At 43.6% G+C, this 13,169-nt stretch overlaps 1 protein-coding gene across 1 annotated transcript in view; it reads left to right on the top strand.

The window, feature by feature from the left end:
• Positions 1-12,477: 12,477 nt before the first annotated feature.
• tmem91 (transmembrane protein 91) overlaps positions 12,478-13,169 on the top strand; it is a 45,263-nt gene continuing 44,571 nt past the window's right edge. The window contains exons 1-2 of the mRNA XM_071360279.1: positions 12,478-12,844; positions 13,166-13,169. The exon at positions 13,166-13,169 is cut by the window's right edge and continues 66 nt beyond it. The gene's annotated coding sequence lies outside the window, so the exon portion shown is untranslated. The remainder of the gene's footprint in view (positions 12,845-13,165) is intronic.

Below are 13,169 nucleotides of genomic sequence, written 5' to 3' on the forward strand. Positions count from 1 at the left end.
TACCAGTCTATAGACACTATTATATCACTACCCGTCTATAGACGCTATTATATCACTACCCGTCTATAGACGCTATTATATCACTACCAGTCTATAGACACTATTATATCACTACCAGTCTATAGACACTATTATATCACTACCAGTCTGGAGAATGTACACTATTATATCACTACCAGTCTATAGACACTATTATATCACTACCAGTCTGTAGAATGTACACTATTATATCACTACCAGTCTAGAGACACTATTATATCACTACCAGTCTGTAGAATGTACACTATTATATCACTACCAGTCTATAGACACTATTATATCACTACCAGTCTATAGACACTATTATATCACTACCAGTCTGTAGAATGTACACTATTATATCACTACCAGTCTATAGACACTATTATATCACTACCAGTCTGTAGAATGTACACTATTATATCACTACCAGTCTATAGACACTATTATATCACTACCAGTCTGTATTACACTACCAGTCAGAATGTACACTATTATATCACTACCAGTCTATAGACACTATTATATCACTACCAGTCTGTAGAATGTACACTATTATATCACTACCAGTCTATAGACACTATTATATCACTACCAGTCTGTAGACACTATTATATCACTACCAGTCTATAGACACTATTATATCACTACCAGTCTGTAGAATGTACACTATTATATCACTACCAGTCTATAGACACTATTATATCACTACCAGTCTATAGACACTATTATATCACTACCAGTCTGTAGAATGTACACTATTATATCACTACCAGTCTATAGACACTATTATATCACTACCAGTCTATAGACACTATTATATCACTACCAGTCTATAGAATGTACACTATTATATCACTACCAGTCTATAGACACTATTATATCACTACCAGTCTATAGACACTATTATATCACTACCAGTCTGTAGACACTATTATATCACTACCAGTCTATAGACACTATTATATCACTACCAGTCTATAGACACTATTATATCACTACCAGTCTATAGACACTATTATATCACTACCAGTCTGTAGACACTATTATATCACTACCAGTCTATAGACACTATTATATCACTACCAGTCTATAGAATGTACACTATTATATCACTACCAGTCTATAGACACTATTATATCACTACCAGTCTATAGACACTATTATATCACTACCAGTCTGTAGAATGTACACTATTATATCACTACCAGTCTATAGACACTATTATATCACTACCAGTCTATAGACACTATTATATCACTACCAGTCTGTAGAATGTACACTATTATATCACTACCAGTCTATAGACACTATTATATCACTACCAGTCTGTAGAATGTACACTATTATATCACTACCAGTCTATAGACACTATTATATCACTACCAGTCTGTAGACACTATTATATCACTACCAGTCTATAGACACTATTATATCACTACCAGTCTGTAGAATGTACACTATTATATCACTACCAGTCTATAGACACTATTATATCACTACCAGTCTATAGACACTATTATATCACTACCAGTCTGTAGAATGTACACTATTATATCACTACCAGTCTATAGACACTATTATATCACTACCAGTCTATAGACACTATTATATCACTACCAGTCTATAGACACTATTATATCACTACCAGTCTATAGACACTATTATATCACTACCAGTCTATAGACACTATTATATCACTACCAGTCTATAGACACTATTATATCACTACCAGTCTATAGACACTATTATATCACTACCAGTCTATAGACACTATTATATCACTACCAGTCTGTAGAATGTACACTATTATATCACTACCAGTCTATAGACACTATTATATCACTACCAGTCTATAGACACTATTATATCACTACCAGTCTATAGACACAATTATATCACTACCAGTCTATAGACACTATTATATCACTACCAGTCTGTAGAATGTACACTATTATATCACTACCAGTCTATAGACACTATTATATCACTACCAGTCTGTAGAATGTACACTATTATATCACTACCAGTCTGTAGAATGTACACTATTATATCACTACCAGTCTATAGACGCTATTATATCACTACCAGTCTATAGAATGTACACTATTATATCACTACCAGTCTATAGACACTATTATATCACTACCAGTCTGTAGAATGTACACTATTATATCACTACCAGTCTGTAGAATGTACACTATTATAGAGGGCCTTTGTAAAGTTTTTACACCCCTTGACTTTTTCTATATTTTGTTGTGATACAAAAAAATATTATATTGAGATTTTTTTACGCTGATCTACCACATAATGTCAAAGTGGAATTATGTTATTAGACATTTTTACACATTTATTTAAAATTAAAAGCTTATATGTCTTATATCAATAAGTACTCAACCCCTTTTGTAATGCCAAGCCTAAATAAGTTCAGGAGTAAAAATGTGCTTATCAAATCACATAATTTGTTGCTTGGTCAACATGATTTTTGAATGACTACCCCATATCTGTACTCCACACGTACATTTATCTGTAACATCCCTCAATCAAGTAGTACAATTTCAAACACAGGTTCAACCAAAAAAGACCAGGGAGGTTTTCCAATGCCTCGCAAAGGTCACCGGTTGGTAGATGTGTTAACGTTAAAAAAAATCAGACGCTGAATATCCCTTTGAACTTGGTGAAGTTATTAATTACACTTTGGAGTGTATCAATACACCCAGTCACTAAAAAGATACAGACTTCTTTCCTAACTCAGTTGCTGGAGAGGAAGGAAACTGCTCAGGGATTTTACCATGGTGACTTTAAAACAGTTTCAGAGTTTAATGGCTGTGATAGGAGAAAACTGAGGATGGATCAACAACATTGTAGTGACTCCACAATACTAACCTAAATGACAGAGTGAAAAGAACGAAGCCTGTACAGAATACAAATATTCCAAAACACGAATCCTGTTTGCAACAAGGGACTAAAGTAATACTGCAACAAAATGTGGCAAAGAAATTCACTTTTTGTCCTGAATACAAAGTGTTATGTTTGGGGCAAATCCAACACATCACATCCACTGAGTACCAATCTTCATATTTTCAAGCATGGTGTTGGCTGCATCATGTTATGGGTATGCTTGTCTTCGGCAAGGACTAGGGAGGGAGTTTTTAGGATAAAAATAGGAAAACCTGGTTCAGTCTGCTTTCCAACAGACACTGGGAAATGAATTCACCTTTCAGCAGGACAATAACCTAAAACACAAGGCCACATCTACACTGGAGTTGCTAACCAAGAATGTTCCTGAGTGGAGTTACAGTTTTGACTTAAATCAGCTTGAAAATCTATGGCAAGACTTGAAAATGTCTGTCTAGCTATGATCAACAATCAACTTGAGATCTTCAAGAATTTCTTTAAGAATAATGGGAAAAAATCGTACAATCCAGGTGTGTAAAGCTCTTAGAGACTTACCCAGAAAGACTCACAGCTGTAATCGCTGCCAAAGGTGATTCTAACATGTATTAACTCAGGGGGTTGTGAATACTTATGTAATGAGATATTTCTCTATTTCATTTTCAATAAAATTGCTAAAATGTCTAAAAACATGGTTTCACTTTGTCATTATGGGGTAATGTGTGTATATGAGTGAGATTTTCTTTTCTTTTAATTTAATTCAATTTTTAATTCAAGCTGTAACACAACACAATGTGGAATAAGTCTTGGGGTATGAATGCTTTCTGAAGAAGCTGTATCTGAAACATGAAATCACTAACAGACACATGAGAGTTTTAGGGATTTGACATGTCTTTCTTTGTCCTCCTATGGCCGCTACACATTCAACAAATTTTTGCAGAGAAAGAGAGAGAGAGAGAGAGGGAGAAAAAGAGAGAGAGGGAGGGAGAGCGAGAGAGACAGAGATGGAGAGAGACAGAGGGACAGAGAGAGAGAAAGAGAGACTGAGACAGAGAGAGAGACTGAGACAGAGAGAGAGACAGAGAGAGAGAGACAGACAGAGAGAGAGAGACAGACAGGGAGACAGAGAGAGATGAGGTGGAATCTGAGCTGCACTTCCTAACCTCCTGCCAAATGTTTGACCATATTAGAGGCACATATTTCCCTCAGATTACACAGATCCACAAAGAATTCGAAAACAAATCCGTTGTCACGCCCTGACCTGAGTATTCTTTGTTTTCTTTTATATTTTGGTTAGGTCAGGGTGTGACGAGGGTGGTTTGTGTGTTTTTTGTCTCGTCTAGGGTGTTTGTACTGTCTAGGTTTTTTTTGTAGATTTATGGGGTTGTGTTCAGTCTAGGTGTTTATGTAAGTCTATGGTTGCCTAGATTGGTTCTCAATCAGAGGCAGGTGTTTATCGTTGTCTCTGATTGGGAACCATATTTAGGCAGCCATGTTCTTTGGGTATTTTGTGGGTGATTGTTTCCTGTGTCAGTGTTTGTGCCACACGGGACTGTTTCGGTTTGTTCACGTTTATTGTTTTTGTATTTGTGTTCATGTTCAGTTTTCCCTATTAAAACATGGACACCTACCACGCTGCGTATTGGTCAGATCCTTCCAGAGGAAGAAGAGTTACATCCGTTTGTGATAAACTCCCATATCTACTGGGTGAAATACCACAGTGTTCCATCACAACAGTAAGATTTGTGACCTGTTGCCACAAGAAAAGGGCAACCAGTGAAGAACAAACACCATTGTAAATACAACCCATATTTATGCTTATTTATTTTCCCTTTTGTACTTTAACTATTTGCACATCGTTACAACACTGTATATAGATATAATATGACATTTGTAATGTCTTTATTCTTTTGGAACTTCTGTGAGTGTAATGTTTAATGTTTATTTTTATTGTTTATTTAACTTTTGTATATTATATACTTCACTTGCTTTGACAATGTTAACATATGTTTCCCATGCCAATAAAGCCCCTTGAATTGAATTGAATTGAATTGGGGAGAGAGAGAGAGAGACAGAGAGAGAGTCGTAGAGAGAGAGAGAGAGAGACAGAGAGAGAGTCGTAGAGAGAGAGAGAGAGAGAGACGTAGAGAGAGAGAGAGAGAGAGATGGAGAGAGAGAGAGAGAGACAGAGAGGGAGAGAGACGTAGAGAGAGAGACAGAGAGAGACAGAGAGAGAGAGAGACAGAGAGAGAGAGAGAGAGAGACAGAGAGAGAGACAGAGAAGGAGAGAGAGACAGACAGAGAGACAGAGACAGACAGAGAGACAGAGACAGAGAGACAGAGACAGAGAGCGAGAGAGGTGCTGAAGAGGATGTATGGATATCTCTCCTGCTCAGTGATGGACTGGACCCAGCAGCTGTCAGAGTGACTACAACAAGACAAAAGCAGCATCAGACACATGTCTGGTAGGCCGCGCTGACTGGGGGGAAAGAGACACAAACACACATAAGACTAAACCACAAATGAAGGAGGAGTAGAGGAGAGAGGGGAGGGGAGAGGAGGAGAGGGGGAGGAGGGGAGGGGAGAGGGGAGGAGGAGGGGAGGGGAGAGGAGAAGAGGGGAGGAGAGGGGAAAAGAGGAGGAAGGGGAGAAGAAAGGAGATGAGAGGAGAGGGGAAAAGAGGATGGGAGGGGAGAAGTGCAGAGGAGGAGAGAGGAGAAGGGAAAAGAGGAGGTGAGAGGAGAGGAGAGGAGAAGAGGGGAGGAAAGGAGAGGGGAGGAGACAAGAGGAGAGGGGAGGAAAGGAGAGGGGAGGAGACAAGAGGAGAGGAAAGGGGAGGAGACAAGAGGAGAGGAAAGGAGAGGGGAGGAGACAAGAGGAGAGGAAAGGGGAGGAGACAAGAGGAGAGGGGATGAGACAAGAGGAAAGGGGAGGAGAGGAGAGTAAGTGCAGAGTACTTCATAAGACACATGATAATGTGAGTTTTATTGATTTCTGATGTCTGTCCAGGCACATCTCTGCTGCTCTCTCCCTTCTGCCAACCGGCTCCCCTGGAGAGAAATAACTTGTTCACTTAATAAACAGAAAAACAAGGGAGTGTGGTTTTTTCTATGCTTCTCCTTTTTTGTCTATTTTTGAACACTGATCTAAATTCATGTTGAACCAATCCTGCCCAGCCATCACCTCAGACATCATTCACATACTCTCTGTCACATCTCTCTCTCTCTACTACCTCTCTCTCCTTCCACTCTCTCTATATATATCTCTCTCTATATCCCTCTCCAGCTTTACTCTCTCTATCTCTACCTCTCTCTCCTTCCACTCTCTCTATATATATCTCTCTCTATATATCCCTATCTATCTTTAATCTCTCTCTCTTTACTACCTCTCTCTCCATCCACTCTCTCTATATCCCTCTCCAGCTTTACTCTCTCTCTCTCCATCTCTCTCTCTCTCCCTCTCTCTCTCCATCTCTCTCTCCCTCTCTCTTGCTCTGTCTCTCTCTCTCCATCTCTCTCTCTCTCCATCTCTCTCTCCCTCTCTTGCTCTGTCTCTCTCTCTCTCCCTCTCTCTCTCTCTCTCTGTCTCTCTCTCTCTCTCTCCCCCTCTCTCTCTCTCTGTCTCTCTCTCTCTCTCTCTCCCTCTCTCTCTCCCTCTCTCTCTCACTCTCTCTCTACTACCTCTCTCTATCTCTCTCTATCTCTCTCCTTCCACTCTTTCTATCAATTTAATTCAATTTAAGGGATTTATTGGCATGGGAAATATGTTTACATTGCCAAAGCAAGTGAAGTAGATAATAAACAAAGGTGAAATAAACAATCAAATGAACAGTAAACATTAAACTCACACAAGTTCCAAAAGAATAAAGACATTTTATATTATGTGCAAATAGTTCAAGTACAAAAGGCAAAATAAATCAACATAAATATGGGTTGTATTTACAATGGTGTTTGTTCTTCACTGGTTGCCCTTTTCTTGTGGCATCAGGTCACAAATGTTGCTGCTGTGATGGCACACTGTGGTATTTCACCCAGTAGATATGGAGTATTTGACACAAATAGGGCTATCTTTTATTTACCCCCCCCCCCCCCACACCTTGTCACAACAGCACTGATTGGCTCAAACACATTAAGAAGGAAAGAAATTCCACAAATTAACTTTTAACAAGGCACACCTGTTAATTGAAATGCATTCCAGGTGACTACCTCATGAAGCTGGTTGAGAGAATACCAAGAGTGTGCAAAGCTGTCATCAATGAAAAGGATGGCTACTTTGAAGAATCTCAAATATAAAATATATTTTGATTTGTTTAACACTTTTTTGGTTACTACATGATTCCATGTGTGTTATTTCATAGTTTTGATGTCTTCACTATTATACTACAATGTAGAAAATAGTAAAAAATAAAGAAAAACCCTGGAATGAGTAGGTGTGTCCAAACTTTTGACCGGTACTGTATGTATAGTTTTTTGTGTGCTCTAGGGCAACGATGTCTAGATGGAATTTGTATTTGTGTTCCTGGCAACTGGACCTTTTTTGGAACACCATTATTTTGGTCTTACTGAGATTTGCTGTCAGGGCCCAAGTCTGACAGAATCTGTGCAGAAGATCTAGGTGCTGCTCTAGGCCCTCCTTGGTTGGTGACAGAAGCACCAGATCATCAGCAAACAGTAGACATTTGACTTCAGATTCTAGTAGGGTGAGGCCAGGTGCTGCAGACTGTTCTAGTGCCTGCGCCAATTCGTTGATATGTATGTTGAAGAGGGTGGGGCTTAAGCTGCATCCCTGTCTCACCCCACGGCCCTGTGGAAAGAAATCTGTTTGTTTTTTGCCAATTTTAACCGCACGCTTGTTGTTTGTGTACATGGATTTTTTTAATGCTGTATGTTTATCTCTCCCTCTCTCTCTCTCTAATACCTCTCGCCTTCCACTCTCTCTCTCTCCCTCTCTATCTCTCCCACACTCTCTCTCTCCCTCTCTCTCTCTAGTACCTCTCGCCTTCCACTCTCTCTCTACTACCTCTGTCTCCTTCCACACTCCCCCAGCAGCAGTATGCCCAGAGTCTCACAGAGGGCAGCAGTATGCCCAGAGTCTCACAGAGGGCAGCAGTATGCCCAGAGTCTCACAAAGGGCAGCAGTATGCCCAGAGTCTCACAGAGGGCAGCAGTATGCCCAGAGTCTCACAGAGGGCAGCAGTATGCCCAGAGTCTCACTGAGGGCAGCAGTATGCCCAGAGTCTCACAAAGGGCAGCAGTATGCCCAGAGTCTCACAGAGGGCAGCAGTATGCCCAGAGTCTCACAAAGGGCAGCAGTATGCCCAGAGTCTCACAGAGGGCAGCGGTATGCCCAGAGTCTCACAGAGGGCAGCAGTATGCCCAGAGTCTCACAGAGGGCAGCGGTATGCCCAGAGTCTCACAGAAGGCAACAGTATGCCCAGAGTCTCACAGAGGGCAGCAGTATGCCCAGAGTCTCACAGAGGGCAACAGTATGCCCAGAGTCTCACAGAGGGCAGCAGTATGCCCAGAGTCTCACAGAGGGCAGCGGTATGCCCAGAGTCTCACAGAGGGCAGCGGTATGCCCAGAGTCTCACAGAGGGCAGCGGTATGCCCAGAGTCTCACAGAGGGCAGCGGTATGCCCAGAGTCTCACAGAGGGCAGCGGTATGCCCAGAGTCTCACAGAGGGCAGCGGTATGCCCAGAGTCTCACAGAGGGCAGCGGTATGCCCAGAGTCTCACAGAGGGCAGCAGTATGCCCAGAGTCTCACAGAGGGCAGTGGTATGCCCAGAGTCTCACAGAGGGCAGCAGTATGCCCAGAGTCTCACAGAGGGCAGCGGTATGCCCAGAGTCTCACAGAGGGCAGCGGTATGCCCAGAGTCTCACAGAGGGCAGCAGTATGCCCAGAGTCTCACAGAGGGCAGCAGTATGCCCAGAGTCTCACAGAGGGCAGCAGTATGCCCAGAGTCTCACAGAGGGCAGCAGTATGCCCAGAGTCTCACAGAGGGCAGCGGTATGCCCAGAGTCTCACAGAGGGCAGCAGTATGCCCAGAGTCTCACAGAGGGCAGCGGTATGCCCAGAGTCTCACAGAGGGCAGCGGTATGCCCAGAGTCTCACAGAGGGCAGCAGTATGCCCAGAGTCTCACAGAGGGCAGCGGTATGCCCAGAGTCTCACAGAGGGCAGCGGTATGCCCAGAGTCTCACAGAGGGCAGCAGTATGCCCAGAGTCTCACAGAGGGCAGCAGTATGCCCAGAGTCTCACAGAGGGCAGCAGTATGCCCAGAGTCTCAACCGGAAATAACAGACGCTTTGTTGTTTTAACTATTTTAGCTCTTAATTCTTCATTTTTAATCTTGTGTATCTCGAGTTTTTTTTTATTTCCATAGAAACGATTTGTGTTTTATCTTTCTCACCTTGTATGCTTTGATGTGTTAAACATCTTCAAATGCATTTGTTGGAAGAAATGTGCTCCATAAATAAAGTTTGGTTTGATTTGATTTGATTTGATTTGATGTGATTAGTATGGATTATGGGTTGGGCAAAATTCTAGAAACTTTCAAAGAATTACCTGGTTTTCCCCAAGTCCTAGTTCTTCCCTCCTGATTCCAGGAATCCTCCAATCGGGATTTAGGGAAAACCAGGGAATTTATTGAACGTTCCCAGAACTTTCCAACCCTAGGACAGAGAGTTGAGAGCTGAGAGCTGAGAGTTGAGAGCTGAGCCTGGACTCTATGGCACCACTATCAACATACCTCACGGCAAAGACAGAGGAGAGAGAGAAAGAGGAGAGAGAGAGAGAGAGAGAGAGAGAGAGAGAGAGAGAGAGAGAGAGAGAGAGAGAGAGAGAGAGACAGAGAGACAGAGAGAGAGAGAGACAGAGAGAGAGAGAGACAGAGAGAGAAAGAGGAGAGGAGAGAGAGAGAGAGAAAGGTCAACCAGTGAAGAACAAACAGCATTGTAAATATAACCCATATTTATGCTTATTTATTTTCCCTTTTGTACTTTAACCATTTGTACATCATTACAATATATAATATGACATTTGTAATGTCTTTATTATTTTGGAACTTCTGTATGTGTAATGTTTACTGTTTATTTTTATTGTTTATTTCACTTTTGTATATTATCTACTTCACTTGCTTTGGCAATGTTAACACATGTTTCCCCATGCCAATAAAGCCCTTAAATTGAAAGAGGAGAGAGAGAGAGCGAGAGAGGAGAGAGAGAGAGAGTAAGCTTTGTAATATGTAAGTATTATTGGTATATTCAATGGATTGGACATGATTTGGAAAGGCACACACCTGTCTATATAAAGGTCCCACAGTTGACAGTGCATGTCAGAGCAGAAACCAAGCCATGATGTCGAAGGAATTGCCCGTAGAGCTCCGAGACAGGATTGTGTCGAGTCACAGATCTGGGGAAGGGTACCAAAACATTTCTGCAGCATTGAAGGTCCACAAGAACACAGTGGCCTCCATCATTCTGAAATGGAAGAAGTTTGGAACCACTAAGACTCTTCCTAGAGCTGGCCGCCCAGCCAAACTGAGCAATCGGGGGAGAAGGGCCTTGATCAAAGATGGGACCAAGAACCCTACGGACAGAGCTCCGGAGTTCCTCTGTGGAGATTTGAGAACCTTCCAGAAGGACAACATTCTCTGCAGCACTCCACCAATCAGGCCTTTATGGTAGAGTGGCCAGACGGAAGCCACTCCTCAGTAAAAGGCACATGACAGCCCACTTGGAGTTTGCCAAAAGGCACCTAAAGGCCTCTCATACCATGAGAAACAAGATTCTCTGGTCTGATGAACCCAAGAATGAACTCTTTGGCCTGAATGCCAAGCATCACGTCTGGAGGAAACCTGGCACCATCCCTACGGTGAAGCATGGTGGTGGCAGCATCATGTTGTGGGGATGTTTTTCAGCGGCAGGGACTGGGAGACTAGTCAGGATCGAGGGAAAGATGAATGGAGCAAAGTACAGAGAGATCCTTGATGAAAACCTGCTCGCTCTGGACCTCAGACTGGGGTGAAGGTTCACCTTCCAACAGGACAACGACCCTAAGCACACAGACAAGACAACGCAGGAGTGGCTTTGGGACAAGTCTCGGAATGTCTTTGAGTGGCCCAACCAGAGCCCGGACTTGAACCCGATCGAACATCTCTGGAGAGACCTGAAAATATCTGTGCAGCGACGCTCCCCATCCAACCTGACAGAGCTTGAGAGGATCTGCAGAGAAGAATGGGAGAAACTCCCCAAATACAGGTGTGTCGAGCTTGTAGCGTCATACCCAAGAAGACTCAAGGCTGTAATCGCACACACACACACACACACACACACACACACACACACACACACACACACACACACACACACACACACACACACACACACACACACACACACACACACACACACACACACACACACACACACACACACACACACACACACACACACACACACACAACAAAGTACTGAGTAAAGGGTCTGAATACTTATGTAAATGTGATATTTTCGTTTTGTATGTCTAAAAACATATTATGTGTAGATTGATGAAGAAAAAAAACTATTTAATCTATTTTAGAATAAGGCCGTAGCGTAACAAAATGTGGAAGGTCTAGGGGTCTGAATACTTTCTGAATGTAGATATGAGATACATAAAATGTGAGCAAGAGGGAGATAGTGATGGAGGGAGGAGAGAGACAGAGAGAGAGACAGGGAGAGAGAGGGTGGAGAGAGACAGGTAGAGAGGATGGAGAGAGACAGGGAGGGAGGGTGGAGAGAGACATGGAGAGAGAGGGTGGAGAGAGACATGGAGAGAGACAGGGAGAGAGAGGGAGGAGAGAGACAGGGAGAGAGGATGGAGAAAGACAGGGAGGGAGGGTGGAGACGGACAGGGAGAGAGAGGGTGGAGAGAGACATGGAGAGAGACAGGGAGAGAGACAGGGAGAGAGAGGGTGGAGAGAGACAGGGAGAGAGGATGGAGAGAGACAGGGAGAGAGAGGGTGGAGAGAGACAGGGAGAGAGACAGGGAGAGAGGGGGTAGAGAGAGACAGGGAGAGAGAGGGTGGAGAGAGACAGGGAGAGAGGATGGAGAAAGACAGGGAGAGAGAGGGTGAAGAGAGACAGGGAGAGCGACAGGGAGAGAGGGGGTAGAGAGAGACAGGGAGAGAGGATGGAGAAAGACAGGGAGAGAGAGGGTGGAGAGAGACAGGGAGAGAGACAGGGAGAGAGAGGGTGGAGAGAGACAGGGAGAGAGACAGGGAGAGAGAGGGTGGAGAGAGACAGGGAGAGAGGATGGAGAGAGACAGGGAGAGAGGGGGTCGAGAGAGACAGGGCGAGAGGGGGTAGAGAGAGACAGGGAGAGAGGGGGTGGAGAGAGACAGGGAGAGAGGGGGTGGAGAGAGACAGGGAGAGAGGGGGTGGAGAGAGACAGGGACAGAGGGAGAAAGAGGAATATGTTCCACTATAACAGGCTCACAGTGTACAGATACCCGACAGGCTTTAAGACACAGAGATGGTGCTCTGATAAGGTAGCACAGCTGAGAAACGGCAAAAGGAGAGAGAGAGAGAGAGAGAGAGAGAGGGGACGTGTAGGAGGCAGAGAGCTGTTTCTTCTGTACTGTAGTTTGAAAGTCACAGAAATAGCTGAGTCTTGCAGGAGACAACTTGAAGTGCTTTGGTGGTATAAATACCTTGCTTTAAATGGATTAAAGAAACGCTCCGTCGCCTGTCACCACCACACACGGGGGGAGGGAGAGAGAGCTGGAGAAGACAGGAGGGGGAACATACTGGAACTTACTGAAGGAAGAGGAAGAGGAAGGAGGAAGAGGAAGCTGCTGAGGTATCTAGTCTGTATATCGGACAGTGGTTGGTACGTCTGTGTGGAAAACATCAGCTCTACTGTTCTCTATGACCGGCTGCTCTGAACCCTGGGTAAGGGAATCCACTCGGACTCACTCACTCGCATCAGAACCTTTACACATATCTTTACGCTGACACACACACACACACACACACACACAGACACACACACACACACACACACACACACACACACACACACACACACACACACACACACACACACACACACACACACACACACACACACACACACACACACACACACACACACACACACACACACACACACACACACACGGACACAGTCTGCAGAGTGGCTGTTTACGCTGAAGTGTGTGACTGAGACACGGGACTCTTTCTCTCCTCCGCTGTCCTTTATCTTCTCCTCAGCTTT

This window comes from Salvelinus alpinus, chromosome 22, assembly GCF_045679555.1.
Source record: "Salvelinus alpinus chromosome 22, SLU_Salpinus.1, whole genome shotgun sequence".
Lineage (NCBI taxonomy): Eukaryota > Metazoa > Chordata > Actinopteri > Salmoniformes > Salmonidae > Salvelinus > Salvelinus alpinus.